General features: G+C 43.3%; 1 long non-coding RNA gene across 1 annotated transcript; it reads right to left on the reverse strand.

Moving 5' to 3' along the window:
- Positions 1 to 2522: 2522 nt before the first annotated feature.
- Positions 2523 to 7537, reverse strand: LOC146187302 (uncharacterized). The gene is made up of 4 exons (XR_014707910.1): positions 7261 to 7537; positions 5293 to 5464; positions 4738 to 4818; positions 2523 to 2837 (listed from the first exon to the last, which is right to left on the reverse strand). It is a non-coding gene; the product is annotated as an uncharacterized LOC146187302 (long non-coding RNA).
- Between the last annotated feature and the right edge of the window lie 1126 nt (positions 7538 to 8663).

The following is an 8663-nucleotide window of genomic DNA, read 5'->3' on the forward strand; positions in this document are numbered from 1 at the left end:
AGCCGTAGTGGAGGGCTACGGAGTAATTTCGATGACCTGGGGATCTTTAATGTGCGCTGACATCGCACAGCACATGGACGCCTCTTCGTGCGCCTCCATCGAAACGCAGGCGCTGAGGTCGGGTTCGGCACAGCAGTCTTAACATCACACGAAGACTAGCGGATGGAGGAGGCGAAGGGTGGCTGTTTCTGGCACAACGGGGCTGCGAAGGTGGTCATAGCCGCTTGCGGTGGGGGCTATCCAGGCACCGAATTTTTATCTGTTGTCGGCCATCATTGCACCAGAAACCACTTAAACGGCGGAAGACTTCTGTTGCTGCGCTAGTATTTCTCTCCCTCTTATTTTTCTTTCTTCTTTACTTTCTTCAGTCCTCTCTAGGCAGCGGAGGTGGCTCAGCTACAGAGCCATTTTTTTTTCATTCTTCCTACAGCCAGAACAACAACGAAGATGAGCATGCTGTAGAGAAGCTTTCACCTCCCTTGTAAATTCGTTTTTAAGAAAGGAAATGTGTAGTATCTGTCAGGACCAATAACCGACAGGTGTCCCCCTTTTTTTGGAGTGATTTGATTTATTCGCTTTTCTCCTCGCCTAATCGTGAACAGTATTTTCGTCTGAGCCCGAGGTTCTTCTCTGTTGCGTTTGCTGAGCGCGGTCGTTCCGATGTCTTTTTCTTCACTTTACGCGAACAAGATTCTGAGGTTGATGCCCTCAATACCTTGGTTGCCGAGCAGCGGATGATGTCGTGCTCACTAGACTTCACTCACACGTGGAACTGGGATATTCTTCACTGACTCTATGTTTGGGTTTCGCCCGTACCTCTCGACCAAGACATGAGTCTTTAAATCAAAGAGGAAGTGATTGATCAAACTGGAAAAATTCAGACCTGGTCTTTGCTGGCATTAGACCTGAAAGAGCATTTGATCAAGTATCGCATGATGCTACCTTGGCACGCCTAGCGAGGCCACATTGTGGCGAGCACACAAATAAAATGTGTGAGGCTTTCCCGTCGGATCGAACTGTAACCCTGGGCATCGGAGATATGCAATCGCTATAGATATATCGTACAGATTGAGGCACTCCACACGGCTCCGTGCTGTCGGCTACATTGTTGAACGTAGCGATGGCAGGACTTCTTCCACTGTTCTAGAATTCCTGATGTGTGCCATGCCATTTACGCCGATGACATCAGATTATGGATGACACAAGTCTCGGACGGGCACAAGACGATAACCTCCATGAGGCCATACAAATCACAGCACGGCGCTACTGAAAGCGCGCTGACATGCGTGTCTGAGAAGTCGCAGATACTTATTATTCGCGTACGGTCGAGCACTGCAGTACTCAAACTCAACATAGACCTCACATTCTAAAGCCCTTTCATGCCTAGAGTGGACATATTAATGGTGCTTGAACTGCCCCTCCAGTCTAAAGGCCGAGCGATATTTGCTATACTGCTGCTACAAAGGCAATTTGTGCAAGTGGCGCACTTAATCCGGCGTATTTCCAACAGAGGCGAGGGGCTCAAGGAACGGGCAGAGTCCTTCAATGCTTTTTGTTTCAAAAAAAGAGCATTGAAGGACTCTGGAACGGGACAGGATGCGAATTGTACAGGCTCTGTTAATCAGCCGCGTGGCATTTCATGCAGCCTACACTGTAAAAACAAAAACACCTTATTAGGCGTTTTCGCATGTCTATAACTAACACCCATGCACCCTTGAAAAAAAGTGGCTTCAGAGTGCCAGTACACCTTCAAAGATGGTGCTTCGGTTGGTCATAACACCATTCTATGGGGCCAATGCACTGGGGTGTTTTCATCACCTTTACACCCTATTGCAGGGTGGAAGCAGTGGCATTGCACCCTTACACCCCTCGATAAAAATCAGTGCGGATAACGTCCATATATTGCATTCCCTAATTAGGAATTACTTTTGCCACTACACGTTCCTTAATGCTTTTCCTATGTACACATTTGCAATCAAGCTTAATGGTATTCCTTTTAACCACCTGTAATGCCAAATGAGCATGTAAAGAGATGCTCATGCCATTATTTTGACATCTCGAATCGCCCATGCCAGTATGATTGTTTTTTCAAATTCACAGAGCATGTTACAAAATAATGTCACACAGAAGGAAACTGGAAGTCTTTTATTCGGCATAGAAGGGTCAGGGTTCGGGCTAGTGGGTGCTCGGGTGCTGGTGGAGGGGGGGCGGGGGGCAGGGGGGCACTTGTGTTCTGTTTCTTCATTGATGCGCGATATGGAACCTCATTTATTTAACAATACTGCCACTCTCCACCGATAGCCTAGCAGACGGGCAAAAACATACATGGTATGTACGTAAATACCTAAAAAAAATGAAAGAAGCAAAACAGTTCCAACAAATGCAGACAACAAAGTATACAATTTTTTTCAAAAACCGAACCGAACAATGAACACAACAGCATGGTGACATTTCTGAAAAGCAACAACAAAACGTTTAGTCGTATGCAACAATAATCGCAGTGCACAATATTAATACTATGCTTTGTCAGTGTCAACGCGTGCGCTTGCATAAAATTCGGCCTTAAGCGATGAAATAAAGCGTCGTGCAGCGCATCTTGGCTTCGACACGCAGACGCCCAAAAAGAGGTGCTCTATAAAGCAGCACAAATTGTCGGACCCCTTGTCATATGTCAGATTGAACAGCCAAAATCGACCCATTATTCGAACAATACCCTAAGTAGAGTCGATGACTCGAAGAAGCTTCCGCTGCTGAATGGAGGGGAAATGCTCTTCAGCTTCTTTGATGCTGCTCCCAGTATATCCGACGCAGGGCGTGGCAGGCTTTTCTTCCTGTTCCTTGATAAAATTGTGAAAGAAGTGCATAACAGAGCAGCTGTATAAATATGCACTGCACCTGGCAAAAAGCAAATTCAACATATTTTCTACTCTATATTTAGAATACGCCAATGCTCCTTTAGTGTACAGCAGTGTGCTTGGAAAAGGGCCCTATCGGAAACCACTGGTGGTTATCTCACAATTAACAATGCAGAGTATACTGTTATGGTTGGTTCAGGAGGCACAAAGCCAGCAGTCTGATCCAGTCATAAATGAGAGCAGATAAGGTCAACCCATTTTTATTCATGCAGAATGCTGTTGCATGGTAATTTTAGATTATGCAAGCTATTTTATCAAACAAAAATGGCTACACTCATCAAAAGCACCTGGGTTAGGGAACTTCAATGCTGCCCCACGAACTTTTCATTTCACATGAACTGGAATGCTTATTATGATAGTTAAAAATGTAAATAAACAATAAACAGCACTGGAGCACGGTGTTTACTACTAAAATATTAACAGCTGGCTCAATTGAAGGCTTCACACAAGGCCTACAGCATACCCTGCACTGGCCAAGTAGATACTGCAGAACCAAACAAAAAAAAAAAACGTGGAAAGAGCATACTTAGTGATGAGGCACTACAAAAAAAAAAGTACATGTGATACATAACACATAATGCATTTCTGAACTTTTGCACGTCTTCTTGTGCTAAGTATGAACCAGCCGAGCCCTAGGTCATCGCAACGCTTCCTGAAGTGTTTACATTCAAGGTTTAGTAACAAGGAAAAAGTGTTCTCGCTGCTCTATGTGGCAGCTCTGAAACTTCATCACACATTATTCATTGAAAGTGTACACTGGAGCTTTGAGTTGAGCGACAATTACATGTGCAACAGCAGAGCATTACCAAACAACCAAACAGCAGAAGCTCTAAAAAATGTCAACACTGAAGCATGGCATGTTAAAACATTTTCCACGCATAGCACATTGTATGCATAGACATCCAGAACATCAGTGGTGAGCCTCAAGAGGCGGCAGGAAGCTCAAGTGTTCAAGAAGTTGTAATCGTTATAGCGGCAGGCAGTCTGAGCACTTAGAAATACTAAAGGTTCGAAAACTAAAAATATGTTGACTAACTTGAAATGCAAAAATAACAATTAGAATGTTTACTATAAATGAGAATGTCTATGACAGTGCCACATGGTTAATGCATGAAATGTTAGCATCTGTAGTTGAAGGCATTATATTTATACAGCATGAACCTTGAAACACAGCAGTATTTTCTCCCAACCAATGTGGTAAACCTAATCTCAGAAGAATTAAAATTATTACATCATTTCAAACTTGGCTAGCAAATTACAGCATTTTTTTAAAACAACTATTAAACTGCATTACCCACCTTCAGAAGCCTGTAAGATACCACAGTGTGGCAAATATTTCTTTTGAAGCAGTCTCAGATTATATATTCCAGACATTAGGAACATGTTAGGTACTAGCATGCATGAGCAGGTTGAGAGACCCCTTTCCAGCAAATGCTAAACCCCACCAAGCTGCCTGCAAGAGCCATCTGATAAAGCACTGCTGGTCCACTGCAGCAGAGTGCTTAGTCAAATGGCACACTGCACCAATCTTGACATTACCAGTGCTTCATCAGGTGACTCTTGTATTCAATACGACGTGGTAAGCATGTGATGGCAGGAGTCTCTTAAAAGTGCTTTTGATTGTACTTACAGTGCAAATAATCCTTTCACGGCAAAGAATTCACAGTTGTGATGAAAACTTGTGTAGTATTTCTATTTGAATTATGAATCACTAATACATATTACAAGTTAGACGTTAAACCATTTTAGAAACAAAGAAAATTCGCTAATGTCGGTTTCAAGTAGGCTTCCTGAATATTCAAATGACAAAGAGAAAACTTACAAATGATACAAACAACATCCAGAGCTCCCGGCTGGTTCCCAATGTTTGCCAAGAGTTGCAGAATGCATACTGTCTGTACATCTACAATAGAAATAAGCAACACAACAATGGTGTACCTCCTTGCAGGTAAAAAGAGACAGCCGAGTTTTGAGGCGATTATTTATTGTCTAATTTAGGAAGGCAAATAAACAAAATTTAAAACTTGTAGAGGCACGCAAACTGAAAGCCAAACATCTGACAGCAAAAATTAGCAAAGCTTGTGAAGATTCGAATCAGGTATCACCTAATTCTCTGCTACTAGTTGAACAGATTCGAAAAGGCTGCACCATTACAATGGAGAAGAACAATAGGTAATTTAAATTTAGCTAGTGCGAAAATTGTTACATATGAAGAAATGCACAGGCTAGTTATGGTTTTATTATTATTTCTGATGCTCAGCCATGTTTTTAGTATATCTATAAGGGAATGCAAAATGGCAAAAATGTAGGCATTTAGCGAAAAACTGCCAATTAGATAGCACATGCAGCAAACAGAAGGAAACAGCTTAATACTCACGCTTCTTTCTCCTTTCACATATTCCCTCAGAACATACTTCGAGCACCCGGGCAATGTCCTTTTTTCTTGCACGAATGGTGTCCTTCAAAACCAAGACAAGTGTCTTGTTAAGGCCAATTTCAACTGCCTCTTTGCCGTCCTTCTTGATCAGCATGTTGACGTCATGTAAGAACTGCAAGTTTGTGTGAATGGTAGCCATAAAGAATTCATTTTACTCAATATTTCAAGTAACTGAATATTAAAAATCATCGTACAACAGCTAAGGCAATTGATGCATTTGTACATATCTGAAAAAAAAAAACTGACATTAGCAAACAGCAGTTACAAAAATTCACTAAGGTTAGAAAACTGCAAAAACCATCAGTATTTTGCCACTCATCGCCAAACTGCAAGCAATATTAAGGAAAGTCTAATATAAAAAATAACAAAGCAAAAATTATAATCCTCCTTCCCTCAACTTGGCACACGGCTGAATGGCAATAAAATGTTTAATATATCTCTAAACTAAGGGTCCCCGCTCATCTTTAAAAAGTAGGCTCCAATTCTTAGAGACAATCTACAGACATGCATCGTTAGCATATGAAAGTCAAATTGTTTTCTGGGCCCTTCAAATCAGTAAACTGCTTTCAAAACATACATTACAAATTTTTTTAATAACAGTAAGTCACAAATTTGCCTGCAATATGCGCACTGTGATGAGCAAAGAAGGTAAACATATGCGACTAAGGCTATGATAACCGCTTCATATTTACATTTAGGCAAAAGACAAAAAAAGTAAACATCTGGTCAGAATCAAACTCTGTAATAGCAACATCCGGTACAATATTTGGCCACGGAATTCAAGCTGTCGACCTCTACTTGAATGCTGAGGCATCAGTATCGAATATGCATTGATTCTAGTCTAAAGACACTACAAAAATCAAGTAATGCGGTCAAACGGTTATGTTGAAATGTGACCATAAAAAAAATGATGAAAACTGGATGGTTTGAACCACATCAGCTGACTTAGCATTAGTACAAGTGCCTTAATTGAAGTCTTGCTGAAACTAAAATACGTACCTAAATGATTCTTCGAGAGCGAAAGTAAACGCCATAACAAAAGCAGCATAATAAAAATGCAAATTCACACTCCATGCAACCGCAAAATATGGTCCCTGTAAAATGAAAAATGCTCCCATTGTGATTAAAAAAAGGCAAATTCAGACGCGGGGAGTTCACATAGGCTCATGATAGCGGCATATAGTTTACGCAGTTTGGAATAAACTATTATGCAACCAGGCCGGCCGACCAGCGCAATTCGATGCCGAGAGCACGAGCGCAGAGGCGTGCCGCGCTGAACGGCCGCCGAGAACGAACATAGCCTCCTCGAACAAAAAGTTTAAGGGCTGCGGGAGGACGCTCCCCGAGCAGCAGGACGGTGCGCGCCTATGCTCCGAGTAAATAAAAAAAAAAGGGGGGGGGGGGGGGGGGTTTGCAGCGCTCCGAGTGAAAGAAGACGACGAAGCATGAAACAGGTTTCAGGAGAGCGAGCGCGAAGTGTAAGAGACAAGGGAGGAGGGGGGAGTCGAGAGTGCTAGGAGAATTAAGGTAGTACGCCAACATGACCTTGCCGCACGAACGGAAACGTTAGAACAAAACCGAGTCGTTGCGAACTGAGCGCAAATCAAACTGTCAAGAAACGAAAATCGTTTCGTGAACCTCCTGCGCGTACAAAATGCAAGGAAACGTAGCACATACATTATTTCTGTTCAAGAAAGTTGAGACATGTTCTTGCGCGAAATCTGCGTAACTCGCCGCGACATCTACCACATGTGCCATGTCATTTTGGCAGCCAGGTGAAAACAAGCGCGTGTCTCACGTTTTCATTTCAGCACATTGTGGAGCGTTCCGGCACAAAAAGACACAGAATGCAGCAATCCGGTAGGACACTGTTCCCACAAAGCGCAATATGCGTGAGAATAGGCTTACCTTTACAGACGATTGCGTCAGCCGCAAAGTACGCTGTCCGCCTTCGTATCACCGGCACCGAACCAACCAGTGCGATTTCAGCGCGAGTGCAATGTAGTCGGCGCATATACCTCTTAGTCACGCAGAAAAAAAAATCGTCCATGCCTTCTTCTTTCGAACATCTCAAACATAAAGCGGTGCAGCAGTCCTTCGGCCTGAGCAAAGCAAAAAGAAGCCCGGACACTTGCCGACACGATAAATGCCCGTTTGCGCTAAACACCACATGTAGAAGGCACTTCACAAGCGTACACACTTCTGTAACACATATGCATGGGAAATGCAACGCATTTCACGAGGGTACACAATCGAAGAAGCACATTCAGCATTCGCCGAAACGTGGTCGAAACGCACCTCACAATGCTAACGGCCATATTGTGAAATTTGAAAAGAGCGTTCGTAGCTACCGGCGGCCTCCTGGCGGTGAAATTTTGTTTCAGTTTCTGTTTCATTTTTAGACAGCACTCGTGTGTAATTTTAATTTTAGCGTTACTTTTGGTGCTTTATTTAGGTGTTGGGTTATATTAGAAGCGCCGCTTGTGTATAAAAGGCTACGAAGTTACGCAGCCTATACCCCCAGCATGTTAGGTGATATTGCTTGTCCGTAACACCCTAAGGCATATTCTCCAACCAAAGCACCCCTTTGGCATGCAAGAGGTGATTTCCAATGGCACGAATACCCTAGACTCAGGGTGTAAGGGTGTTTTGAATCAGACAAATGCCCAAAAAGGTGTTTTTGTTTTTACAGTGTATCAACGGCTTACTCGAAGTAAGCTGAATGACCTGAATATCCTCTTTCCATCGGTAGCCAAGGCAGCCATTGGACTGCCTGCGTACACTTCGACCCAAAGCCTGCTCCAGCTCCGCCTACACAACATGGCGGAAGAGCTAATTGAAGCCCTAAAGATCGGGCAGCTTACGCGCATTCAAGAAAAGAGACTGGGCCGGACCGTTCTGCGCCGATTAGAATACCAAGATCCGACCACTCCATCCCGCCCAAACTGGCAACATTGTAGCGCCGATTCAAAGAGCATACACCCCGTGTTCCACACTGGCCGTCAGACAGCAAGAGTCCAGGCACTCCTACGCCACTACAGCCGTGACAAAAATGTATTATATGTCGACGCTACAAAATATCCATCTTGTAGAGACGCTATGTGCCTAGCAGCCACAGATTCCAACGGCTTAGTTAGAATTACGGCCTCTGTTCGGAGAATCACCTCAAGTACGACGGCAGAACTGACCGCCATAGCAGCAGGTAGCGCTTTTATATAACATAGTGACATACATAACGAACACCGAACTATTTTATCATATACAATAATTACATGTTCCCAAACTGCATGCCACGCCTTCACGAATAATGC

Source organism: Amblyomma maculatum, chromosome 6 (assembly GCF_055883805.1).
Source record: "Amblyomma maculatum isolate TAMU_Amacu chromosome 6, ASM5588380v1, whole genome shotgun sequence".
Classification (NCBI taxonomy): domain Eukaryota; kingdom Metazoa; phylum Arthropoda; class Arachnida; order Ixodida; family Ixodidae; genus Amblyomma; species Amblyomma maculatum.